Source organism: Scardinius erythrophthalmus, assembly GCF_964197995.2.
Source record: "Scardinius erythrophthalmus genome assembly, chromosome: 4".
Lineage (NCBI taxonomy): Eukaryota > Metazoa > Chordata > Actinopteri > Cypriniformes > Leuciscidae > Scardinius > Scardinius erythrophthalmus.
The window spans coordinates 43,669,717-43,683,292 of record NC_138224.1 but is presented as its reverse complement, the minus strand read 5'-3'; the positions used below and the strand labels follow the sequence as shown (position 1 = coordinate 43,683,292).

Sequence of the window (13,576 nt, the reverse complement as noted above, 5' to 3'; positions counted from 1 at the left end):
ATCTATCTGTCTTCAAACTTTTTCTATCTATCTATCTATCTATCTATCTATCTTCACACTTTTTCTATCTATCTATCTATCTATCTATCTATCTATCTATCTATCTATCTTCACACTTTTTCTATCTATCTATCTATCTATCTATCTATCTATCTATCTATCTATCTATCTAATCTATCTATCTATCTATCTATCTATCTATCTATCTTCAAACTTTTTCTATCTATCTATCTATCTATCTATCTATCTATCTATCTATCTATCTATCTATCTATCTATCTTCAAACTTTTTCTATCTATCTATCTATCTATCTATCTATCTATCTATCTATCTATCTATCTATCTATCTATCTGTCTTCAAACTTTTTCTATCTATCTATCTATCTATCTATCTATCTATCTATCTATCTATCTATCTATCTTCACACTTTTTCTATCTATCTATCTATCTATCTATCTATCTATCTATCTATCTATCTATCTATCTATCTATCTTCACACTTTTTCTATCTATCTATCTATCTATCTATCTATCTATCTATCTAATCTATCTATCTATCTATCTATCTATCTATCTATCTATCTATCTATCTATCTATCTATCATCTATCTATCTATCTATCTATCTTCAAACCTTATCTATCTATCTATCTATCTATCTATCTATCTATCTATCTATCTATCTATCTATCTATCTATCTATCTATCTATCTTCACACTTTTTCTATCTATCTATCTATCTATCTATCTATCTATCTATCTATCTATCTTCAAACTTTTTCTATCTATCTATCTATCTATCTATCTATCTATCTATCTATCTATCTATCTATCTATCTATCTTCAAACTTTTTCTATCTATCTATCTATCCATCTATCCATCTATCTATCTATCTATCTATCTATCTTCAAACCTTATCTATCTATCTATCTATCTATCTATCTATCTATCTATCTATCTATCTATCTATCTATCTATCTATCTATCCTTTATAACTAACAAATCTTTCTTTCTAACTAATCCATCCATCATTCTTTCTTTCTTTTTTCTTTCTAACTAATATTTCTTCTTTCTTTCTAACTAATCAATCTTTCTTTCTTTCTAACTAATCTTTCTTTCTTTCTTTCCTTTCTTTTTTATGTCTTCTTTCATTCTAACTAATCTTTCTTTCTTTTTTCTTTTTTACTTTTCTTTCTTTCTTACTAATCTTTCTTACTAACTAATCTTTCTTACTAACTAATCTTTCTTTCTTTCTTTCTTTCTTTCTTTCTTTTTTCTAACTAATCTTTCTTTCTTTCTTTCTTTCTTTCTTTCTAACTAATCTTTCTTTCTTTCTAACTAATCGTTCTTTCTTTCTTTCTTTATCTTTCTTTTTTCTGTCTTCTTTCATTCTAACTAATCTTTCTTTCTTTCTGTCTTTCTTTCTTTCTTTCTTTCTTTCTTTCTTTCTTTCTTTCTTTCTTTCTTTCTTTCTTTCTTTCTTTCTGTCTTTCTTTCTTTCCTTTCTTTCTTTTTTCATTCTTTCTACCTAATCTTTCTTTCTTTCTTTCTTTCTACCTAATCTTTTTCTAACTAATCTTTCTTTCTTTCTTTTTAACTTTTCTTTATTTCTAACTTTTCTTTCTTTCTTTCTTTTTTCATTCTTTCTACCTAATCTTTCTTTCTTTCTTTCTTTCTTTCTACCTAATCTTTTTCTTTCTTTCTTTCTTTCTTTCTTTCTTTCTTTCTTTCTCTTTCTTTCTTTCTAACTTTTCTATCTTTCTAACTAATCTTTCTTTCTATCTTTCTTTCTAACTAATCTGTCTTTCTTTCTTCCTACCTAATCTTTCTTTCTTCCTACCTAATCTTTCTTTCTTTCTACCTAATCTTTCTTTCTTTCTAGCTAATCTTTCTTTCTTTCTTTCTAGCTAATCTTTCTTTTTTCTTTCATTCTTTCTTTCTAGCTAATCTTTCTTTCTTTTTTCTTTCATTCTTTCTTTCTACCTAATCTTTTTCTTTCTTTCTTTCTTTCTTTCTTTCTTTCTTTCTTTCTTTCTTTCTTTCTTTCTTTCTAACTTATCTTTCTATCTAATCTTTCTAACTAATCTTTCTTTCCTTTCTAACTAATCTTTCTTTCTTTTTTCTTTCTTTTTTTTCTAGCCAATCTTTCTTCTTTCTTTCTAGCTAATCTTTCTTTTTTCTTTTTCTTTCTTTCTAACTAATCTTTCTTTTCTTACTTGCTTACTTTTCTTTCTTTCTTTCTAACTAATCTTTCTTTCTTTTTTCTTTCTTTCTTTTTTTTCTTTCTTACTAATCTTGCTTTTTCTTTCTTTCTAACTAATCTTTCTTTCTTTTTTCTTTCTTTCTTACTAATCTTTCTTACTAATCTTTCTTTATACCTAATCTTTCTTTCTTTCTTTCTAACTAATCTTTCTTTCTTTTTTCTTTCTTTCTTTCTTTCTTTCTAACTTTTCTTTCTTTCTTTCTTTCTATCTTTCTTTCTTTCTTTCTACCTAATCTTTCTTTCTAACTAATCTTTCTTTCTTTTTTCTTTCTTTCTAACTTTTCTTTCTTTCTAACTTTTCTTTCTTTCTAACTAATCTTTCTATCTTTCTTTCTTTCTAACTAATCTTTCTTTTTTCTTTCTTTCTAACTTTTCTTTCTTTCTAACTTTTCTTTCTTTCTAACTAATCTTTCTTTCTATCTTTCTTTCTTTCTTTCTTTCTAACTAATCTTTCTTTCTTTCTACCTAATCTTTCTTTCTAACTAATCTTTCTTTCTTTTTTCTTTCTTTCTAACTTTTCTTTCTTTCTAACTTTTCTTTCTTTCTAACTAATCTTTCTTTCTATCTTTCTTTCTTTCTTTCTACCTAATCTTTCTTTCTACCTAATCTATCTTTCTCTCTTTCTTTCTTTCTTTCTTTCTTTCTTTCTTTCTTTCTACCTAATCTTTCTTTCTACCTAATCTTTCTTTCTTTCTTTCTACCTAATCTTTCTTTCTACCTAATCTTTCTTCCTTTCTTTCTAGCTAATCTTTCTTTCTTTTTTCTTTCATTCTTTCTTTCTACCTAATCTTTTTCTTTCTTTCTACCTAATCTTTCTTTCTTTCTTTCTTTCTTTCTTTCTTTCTATCTACCTAATCTTTTTCTTTCTTTCTTTCTACCTAATCTTTCTTTCTTTTTTTCTTTCTAACTTTTCTTTCTTTCTATCTTTCTTTCTTGCTTTCTAACTAATCTGTCTGTCTTTCTTTTTCTTTCTTTCTTTCTTTCTAACTAATCTTTCTTTCTTTTTTCTTTCTTTCTAACTTTTCTTTCTTTCTTTCTTTCTTTCTTTCTTTCTTTCTTTCTTTCTATCTACCTAATCTTTTTCTTTCTTTCTTTCTACCTAATCTTTCTTTCTTTCTACCTAATCTTTCTTTCTTTCTTTCTACCTAATCTTTCTTTCTTTTTTTCTTTTTTTCTTTCTTTCTTTCTTTCTAACTTTTCTTTCTTTCTATCTTTCTTTCTTGCTTTCTAACTAATCTGTCTGTCTTTCTTTTTCTTTCTTTCTTTCTTTCTAACTAATCTTTCTTTCTTTTTTCTTTCTTTCTAACTTTTCTTTCTTTCTTTCTATCTTTCTTTCTTTCTTTCTTTCTACCTACCTAATCTTTCTTTCTTTCTTTCTACCTAATCTTCCTTTCTTTCTTTCTTTCTACCTAATCTTTCTTTCTTTCTTTCTAGCTAATCTTTCTTTCTTTTTCTTTCATTCTTTCTTTCTACCTAATCTTTCTTTCTACCTAATCTTTCTTTCTTTCTTTCTTGCTTTCTTTCTTTCTTTCTATCTACCTAATCTTTTTCTTTCTTTCTTTCTTTCTTTCTTTCTTTCTTTCTTTCTTTCTTTCTTTCTTTCTTTCTTTCTTTCTAACTAATCTTTCTTTCTACCTAATCTTTCTTTCTTTCTTTCTACCTAATCTTTCTTTCTTTTTTCTTTCATTCTTTCTTTCTACCTAATCTTTCTTTCTTTCTTTCTTTCTACCTAATCTTTTTCTTTCTTTCTAACTAATCTTTCTTTCTTTCTTTCTTTCTTTCTAACTAATTTATCAATCAAAATTTAAACTACTTTAAACTTCAAACTACTTCAAACTTCTAACTACTTCAAACTTCTAACTACTTTAAACTTCTAACTACTTTAAACTTCTTCAAACTCTCTGGTCCGGCTTTCTCAAGCCAACTTAAAGTTTGTCTCAAACTTTTTTTTCTAGTTACTTGATGAGATTGGCATCATTAAGAATTAATAGGTAATTCTAACAAATAATAAAGAACTATTAATTAATTAATTACTAATCACAACATTAACGGTTATGAGTTGTGAGCAATTGTCATTTTTTTTCTCTCAACGTGGTCATAAAATGCGTCACTAATTACTCAAGTGTCACTTAGGGCGTTTTTCCACTGGGTTCGTTTGCTGCGGTCCGAACCCGAGTGCGCTAGTTCCCGGCGCCCCCCGCAGCGTTGGTCTGGTTTCACACTATCGAACCCAGGTGCGTTTGCAGTGATCTTACGTCATCGCAAACGCACACGGAAAACGCATGGAGAATACAACTCGACTGAGCATAGCTGTAATTTGTCTGTTTTTTTGGTGCTATTATGCACAACATAGTGAGAGGCAACTACGTTTTATGTTCATTACATGGTGTAATTCAGCACATATCCAGGGGACGCCGTGTTTCTGCTGCTCGTAGAAGATTTTTTTGAATGAGGAATGTGTGTTTTTTGAATGAGATTTTTATGAATTTGAATGAGGCACCTCACCTCTTCAGTGTCCCACAACGTTCCCCTGCCACTCATGGTTGTCGTGTGTGAGGAAACAATGATATCGACAGTGATACGCATGCGCGGGATACTATACTTCCTGAACAAGCGCGCACCCGAGTCCGTGTTGCTTGCACATTAACGCGAACCACGCCACGGTTCGGGAGCAACCGAGCTCAGACCACCTCCTCCAGGTAGTCTCGGGTTCGGTACTCTAGTGCGCACCCGGGTCCGATGACAGCGTTCACATTAGCGATTTTTCATGCGAACCGTGCCCCGGTCCGCACTAAACTGCCAGTGTGAAAGCGCCCTGAGTCACTGTGCAGGAACTACTAGTGATCTGGACCATTATTGTAAAGTGAAAAACATCTTTTCCTCTTTAAATTATTGGTCCAGACCACTAGTTGTTCTTGAAGATTGCCCTTTTTTTACTCAGAACATGATCATAAAATGCATCACAAGTAACTCAAGTACCTAGTCATTCTTCAAGGAATACTAGTGATCTAGACCATTATTTCGAAGAGGAAAATATGTTTTTCACTTGACAATAATGGTCCAGATCACTAGTAGGTCCTGTGTAGTGACTAGATAACACTTGAGTTATTATTGATGTATTTTTTATTTATTTATTTTTTACTATATTCAGAGTAAAACTGATGACTGATTATGTCTCAGACACACGATAATGTTCTTTATAATTAGTCAGTTAGTTAATAGTTACTAATGAGGCTAATCCAATCAAGTAATTATTTATTAACTAATAAGGAACTATCTCCTAAATTCAATATTACTTACTGATTAGTTAAGCTTGTTTCAATATTAGTTCATATTAGTAGCTGAAGAGTAAATGTAGTACTACTCATTAGTCCTGGGGAGATACTGTGAATTTGCTTGATCATTTACAACAGAGATTGATCGCTGCTAGAAACATACATGTTGTATTCACCAAAGTTAACGCTGACTGCATAGATCTAGCTAATTACATCCTTGTGTTGGTTTGGCGAACATGAACGTCAGTTAAGAAAGAAATATGGATTTACCTGTTCTGCTAAAACGGAGCAACTGAATGTCGGATCGGAAGCCCTTCTGCCGGCGGAGTTCTCGCCACCTTTCGAAGGTTTTTCCGATGTAAATTCGGGACTTCGCGCGTTCCTTATCCTTGTCCCTCTTCTTTGCAATTTATTCATCGGAACGTCGTCTCTTTGGACGTGTGTCGGCCATAATTCAAACTTCCCTCTTCATGCTTCTCTCTCCTCCACACCCCCTTCACGTGCACGCGCACTAACCCCCCAAACCCCACCCTCCAATACTTCTTGTCAGTTATTGGCTGGAACACTATTTGTTATGTTTCTTGGTGCGGTTGAGCCCAGTTTGTTTTTCTTGCCGTTTGTGGAGCCTGTGGTGTCTACAGAGACCGCGTTTTTTTACAGTGTGTTCAGGGGACAGGCAGCTAGCGGATAGTGAGGAGATGTTTGCTGTATGTGACAAAAAAATGTTTTGGCCTAAAAAATGCATGGCATCGCTTAGAGCACCTTTAAGCAGCTAAAGGTTTCCATCAGCTTGAATACCATATAAAATTGCCATGTGTATAGGACAGCTAGTGTATGAAATGCTTGGCACCCATCCTGACTAATCTTTACTTTTGGGCCTAAATAAAGTGAAAGTTTCAGACCAAACCAGGTTTGCACGTCACTTAATGAGACATATGAGGTCTAGAGTGAGGCAGTGGAGAAGGCACAAGAAGATAGAGGTAGAACTGAAAGAGAAGATGCATTTTATTGTTTAAAAGGTAACATGGTATATGAACACAACTTTTCCAAAAGAAAAATATTGTCCTTTTTTAAGGACATTTTTTATTTCATCAGACTACATGTTGTAACTCAAAACACAATTTTGCTAAATTCCAAACATCTTTGTAAGTTTATTTAGAATATATAATGCTCCAAAAGCCTAAAAACAGTGCCACTATTATGTGAATTTAAAATTATTTTGGATGACATTTCATTTTCATTTCAAAATTTTAAAGGTCCCATTGTATGGATTATTTTATTATTTTAGAATGTTTCCTGGTGTGCCCTTATAATGTTAGTATGTTTTTTAGATCAAAAGTTGTTATTTTAGAAATAAAAGGCATATTTCCTAGCCTGATTTTAACCTCTGATTTGAACGCTCTTTTTGAAGGGGCGTTTTCTGCTGTGAGACTTCAGTGTAAACGCCCACTGCTGTGATTGGCTGCTGTGAGACTTCAGTGTAAATGCCCACTGCTGTGATTGGCTGACATGCTTGCATATGAAATGTCACAGGTCGGGGTGGGCCAAACCTGACTGCACCCACCCCTGGAGACCGGCTACCACCTCGAGGAGCGTGTCAAGGACCAAGCAGACAACGGATAAAGGAATAACAATTTCTTTATTGAGTTAAAAGCAGATAATTTGAAAGTCCTAATTAAAATCTTCCTTCTCGTCGCCAGAAGCGATTCGATGGGCCCCCTGGACCGGAGCGGGATGAACGTTCGTGGACACCCTGCAGCTCGTCGGAGAGGGATCAGAGGAGGACACACACCATCCAGGTAGGTCACTGGGTAAGTACTCTTTACAGAGCTCGCAAGGAAGTCTTGGCTATACAGACCCCATTCGGACTGGAACCAGGTAAGTACTCGCGGCGAGGATGGAACAAGTCCCGGAGGCTGCCCAAAGGTAAGTACCCAGGGGGCGGTGATCTCTGACTCAGACGGGTCACAGGGACGCAGATGGCGAGCGGGCCGGGCCAGGAGGGGAAGCAGGTGAGTATGTCCCAGCAGGTGTCCTCTGGGCCGGGCCAAATGGAACTGGGCCTTGGGCCGTGACGGGAGGGGACCTTGGACAGCAGGACGACACTTCGATCGAGGTAACGTGCCGCAGCTATTCTCTTTCCTTCTCAACAGCGGCAACAATTTACAACACGGGCGCGGAGGGCCACCCGGCAGGAGGACACTTCAAGCGAGACACTCCCTCTCGGCTATGCCCTGCAACAATACAACAGGGTTCAATGGTTCAACAATATGCGACGCTCAACGGCGATACCTTCTCTCCTTCTGAACAGGGCGGAGGCCTTCAATGGGACAGGTGGAAACCACCAGACGGAGAGGACATGCTGAGGGAGACACTCCACTTTGGCTGTACACTGTAACCAGGTAACAGGGTTTAACTTTTCAACAGCATATGGAACGTTCAGTTGAAATACCTTCTCTCTCTCTGAACAGGGCGGAAACCTTCAATGGGGCATGTGGAGACCACCAGACGGAAAGGACACTTTGAGAGAGACACTCCACTTTGACTGTACACTGTAACCAGGTAACAGGGTTTAACTTTTCAACAGCATATGGAACGTTCAGTTGAAATACCTTCTCTCTTTCTGAACAGGGCGGAAACCTTCAATAGGGCATGTGGAGACCACCAGACCGGGAGGACACTTTGAGCGGGACACTCCACTTCGGCTGTGCACTGTAACCAGGTAGCAGGGTTTAACTTTTCAACAGCATATGGAACGTTCAGTTGAAATACCTTCTCTCTTTCTGAACAGGGCGGCGGCTTTCGATGGGGCATGTAGAGACCACCAGACGGGAAGTATGCTCTAAGCAAGACACTCCACTTCAGCTGTACACTGTATCAATGCAACAGAGTTTGACCATTCAGCAGTAAAAGAAACATTCAGCTGCAATACCTTCTCTCGTTCGGACCGGGGCAGCGGCTTCCGATAGGAACATGTGGAGACCACCAGGCGGGAAGGATGCTTTAAGCAAGACGCTCCACTTCAGCTGTACGCTATAACAATGCAACAGGATTTGACCATTCAACAGTAGATGAAACATTCAACGGCAATACCTTCTCTCGTTCGGACCAGGGCAGCGGCTTTCGATAGGAACATGTGGAGACCACCAGGCGGGAAGGATGCTTTAAGCAAGACGCTCCACTTCGGCTGTAACAATGTAACAGGATTTAACGGGTCAGCAGCATTAACAGAGCGGGGCTGTCTCAAAATGGTAAGTTGGGCGCTTGATGTGACAAACCCTGCTCGGAGACAGCGGGTGAAAGACTATAGAAGAGAGTGCACAGCAGACTACTAATACTTCTCCACACGATAAACTTCACTCCACAACACAAACCGTGTGAATCGTCACTTCAGGCACTGCATTCCACTCGCACACCGTGCATTCGGGCCAGCACTCACCCACCGGTCTTTCTCCCACCAGATCGACTCTCGTCTCTCACAAGGGCTCAACTTCTCTCGGAGACAGCCAGAACGGATGCAGCAATCGTCGCATTCAGTGAAGGAAGAACAAAGGTTGGAGACAGATCAATAATTCACTCGGTGTAATAGTTCACTCGTGCCACACGCTTTCAAAACTCTCCACACCACTTCAGTGTCAGTGCATATAAACAACGAATCCAATACTCATCACTTTGCGTCTTTCCCACTGCTGACGATATCCCTTGGGTTTTCGTTGACAAAAACTTCACTCTCTCCTTTCCATTTCTCGGCTTCAATCTTCGCCCTGCTGCACAGCCCAGCCTCAAATACAAACAACCCGCGACAAAACACAGTATCTCACGGGAGGAGAACCAACACTGAACGTCTGCTTCCTCTCTCTTTTTAAAGCCCCATCTGAATACGTGTCCCTCTCACAACGCTCTCTGTAATTCTCCACACCTGCTGTCAATCAGGCAATTGGCCCTGCTGCCATGGCAACAGATTCGCAGTGCAATGAGACGGGTGTCCACAGGAGGTCTCCAGATAACACTGCATTCACAAGGGCTTTAATCTCTTTTTCTAATTTTTGTCACACCGTGACAAAATATCTAGTATTACATGTGGAACTCTCTCAAAAACTTTTACTATTACAGCTATTATACGTTTTTACTATTACAGCTATCAGGATTAACGAATCGTGAGAAGTTATTAAATATTTAGATCTATTCCCGAATCCCATCACATAAGAGGTTGCAGTGATGAGCATTGAGCAGATGACAGCCTGTTGATCGCGTGAATGAAGATCTTATCATTGCAACACAGTTTCTGCACTCTCACTAATGATTTCACCAATGCAAACATGAGGTAAGTACAGTAAGAGCTTCGTTGTGCAGTGTAACAGCATCATTGATTTCATAACGAGTTTTGGCAAGTGTCCAGATAAACTCGCGCTGTGTGATTGACAGCTTGGGCGATTGGAAAGGGATTGTTCTTTGATCGCTTTCTGTATATTAATCACAGTTTTAAGTAAGATTATTTTCATCCTACTAAGAGAAATTACGTGAAGTTGACGTGAAGTTGATTGTTTAGTCACTGGCTTGATTTAAGTCAAGTCATCTTCATTTATATAGCGCTTTTAACAATTTAGATTGTTTCAAAGCAGCTTTACAGAGATAAACATATCATTTAACCCCCTGGGGTCGGCTATCGCGCCGGCTCGTTTTTTTCCGTATGAGTGCAAAAAAAAAAAAAATATATATATATATATTTTTATCTTATATGCTTGTTATACATCAATCGATCCTGTTTAGTGTGTATTTTTTTTGTGTATGCTCATAATAAAAACAAAGTGTTGTGCTTTTCGCTAAATAAAGAAAAATAAACATGATGCGAGTTCTGCCTTCTCTCCGTCAGTGAAGTCAATTCTGAAACGCGTCCGAAAATGAACTGTAACTCAGCGAATACTCAGTCAAACAGGCATACAGACACACAGGCATGAAGCTTGAATTCTCTTCTTTTAAATGAAGTAATATTTATAAAAAAACTAATATTCACAGTTTATATAATACACTGGATGCGTGGCGTAAGCATCTCAGCTGCGTGGCGTGTCCGTTTTTATTTCGGCTCCCATGTTAAAAGTTTAGAGTTTGCACACTGCCTGTGTGAGACGCGCGTCTCAGGCGCGGCACGAGCCGCGTGGAAAACGCGTGCATTCTAGAAATAGAAAGCGTCTTGGAAGCGTTTCCATGCAAAATTGAATAGGAAAATCTGTTTATTTGTCATTTTGACACGAATACATATTAATAAATGTCCTTTTGATGTTTAAAAATGTCTAGGTTCTGAAATAAATGCAAATATAAATGTAATTTTACAAAATATGATCGATTTTCAAATACTGCTCTATTGAATGAACAGCTTTTAGCAAACTCTATTGCTATACTGAGATGAGGAATATATACTGTATGTGTTTTGCCAAAAATAAAGTCATCAACTAACTAATGAATCCTTTACTTTGAAATACGTATGATAAAATGTATACTTTAGTTTTGAAAGACGTTGACTAGTTTTGAAAAGATTATAAAGTATGTATGTGCATGCATATATATATATGTGTGTGTGTATATAAGAGTTCAGATGCAAAAGCCTCTAAATGCCATCTGAAATTTTCTCCTAGAATGATCATTTTTATGAAGCTTGTATATTTAAGTTAGCTATAGGTGACACACCTGAATGAATGGCTCATTAAGTATGCAGGGTGCTGTTGGAGCATATTCACCAGGGTGCTGTTGGAGCATATTCACCAGGTGTGAACTACTAAATATGCATGATGCTGTTGGAGCGTTTACGCCCCATCCGCATATTGGCTTTCCAAACTAAAAGTGTTTCACAAAACTAAAATCAATGTATCGTTTTATGTGAATGATTAGGCAGGATGATTTTCATATCATTTTGAAGAAAAAACACTAGGCGATGACATCCATTAGTCAAAAGTCTTATTGCCACATATTTAGTATGTGTTTTGTGGCCTTATTTCAGAAACTTTAATTTTTTGTTTTTTCGATAACCATGCATAAACATTATTCTCTCAAAAATGAAAACATGTACATACATGTGTCTCACATATTATGGAAGTCCTGTTTGTGATATATAGAGTGAATTTACACCTTTGTAATACCTGCCATTAATATGTTTATTAACAACTGAAAAAAGCACAAATGTCAGGGCATGTCAGAACATCTCAAGGACCCCAAAAACACCCCAGACCCCAGAGGGTTAAGGTAACAGAGATTGTTTTGGCTTTATAGCGGTTCTTTAATAAAGTTATTTTCCAGCTAAAGTTAGTTTTGATTGATTCGCTTCCGTCGCAACGATCATTTGTTATTAAATTAGGGGTCGCCAAGACGACACCATTCTCTCTACACAGACTTTAAACGCGAACCTGTGATAAATGTACCATATGTGTGCTAATAATACTTGAGAAAATTATAAAACTTCATATAGCAGATTAATCGATCAGAAGATTCTAATAAACGACTCTGGGAGAGAGTTGACAAAATGAGATCAAGAAAACCATATAGGATATAATACATATATTTTCAAACAAAACAAACAAACAAACAATCAAACATTAAATTTGAATGGCCATTCATAAACAAATGCGCAGAAAGACAATAAATTCATGTACGTCACAATGTCAACATGATCAGGCAATCATCTAATAACTACGACCAATATCAATTCATAGTTTAAGTCATCATCAGTCCATTAGTACAATATCCCCACCCACCCATAGTTCATTGAACCCACGCTGGGTATTGATATCAGGGTCCAGAGGGTTTACAGTTAAATAGTCTGTGAAAGGGATGAGGTGTGCTGCAGTGGGCAATGAGTAGGGGCGGTGTGGGGGAATAAGTTCATGGGCTGCAAGGAGCCCCCTACCGGCCTAGCAGGAGTAGCTCAGTCTTCAGACTGTGTAAAAGCAGTCTCTATATGGGCTCACAGGCTTGAGGCCTGCTCCTTGGGTTAGCTCGCCATCAAAATCACCTGGCCTAGTTAACACAAAGCCATCATTTCAATTAAATAAATAAACAAAAATCAATTAATACAAAAACAATTCAATGTGCACACATTCAATTAAATAGCACTATTTGTACTATAACCAAATTAAATATACAAGTTCCCAAAAAGTATAAGAATATACTATATAAACCATAAATCACATCCAATGTCCTAATAAACATTAGACAAAAACTAATCTGAATGTAAATACAAACAGTACAAAAGAAAGAAATATAGTCATATTCCAGGTCAAATATAAAGTGCTTAGTGCCACAAAGTATAACATATTAATTTTGGCACAGATAGATTTCCGTGTATAACACTAAGATGTCGATGAATGAGTAAAACACAGATCTAATACCACTGAGATAGCAGCTAGACGAACAGTAACAATTCACAACACTCACCAATTCCATAGATCACACTCCTCACATACACTCGTTTACTACAGCTTAGGTCACGGTAAACGGCTCCTGAGAATGTAACACACACACAATCAATAAATGCCAAATAGGATCACATAACAGAAAACATCAGAACCACCCTAACTGACCTGCAGCTCTACCCACATCGGCGTCCCACTGCGTCTGCCATGCTCCCTACCTCGGCGTACTTTACTTCCTGTAAACCGCGGCAGGTCACGTGACCTCATGCCGTCACGTGATTGGACGCAGAGACTCTCGCGAAAGTATGACAAAACATTGCGAGATTTGACTGGGAGAACCAATATGCAGATAGGAGAAAATTAATTAATTATTAAATTAAATTAATAACTAAGAAATCCTATTCAGGATGTATGACCTGGGTTACATAAACGCTGATGATGTTCACATGCACATTAAAGGTCAGATTTAATAAAAAATATCTTAATTTGTGTTCCGAAGATGAATGAAGGTCTTGCAAGGTTGGGACAACATGAGGGTGAGTAATTATTGACAGAATTTTCATTTTTGGGTGAACTATCCTTTTAAGAATTGGTTCTATAGTTATGTGCGTTTGAATGTGCGCAGGTTTGGAA

General features: G+C 36.5%; 1 long non-coding RNA gene across 1 annotated transcript; it reads right to left on the bottom strand.

The window, feature by feature from the left end:
* Window positions 1-1,524: 1,524 nt before the first annotated feature.
* LOC308689232 lies at window positions 1,525-13,183 on the bottom strand. The gene is made up of 3 exons (XR_014029979.1): window positions 13,112-13,183; window positions 12,966-13,031; window positions 1,525-12,548 (listed from the first exon to the last, which is right to left on the bottom strand). It is a non-coding gene; the product is annotated as an uncharacterized lncRNA (long non-coding RNA).
* Between the last annotated feature and the right edge of the window lie 393 nt (window positions 13,184-13,576).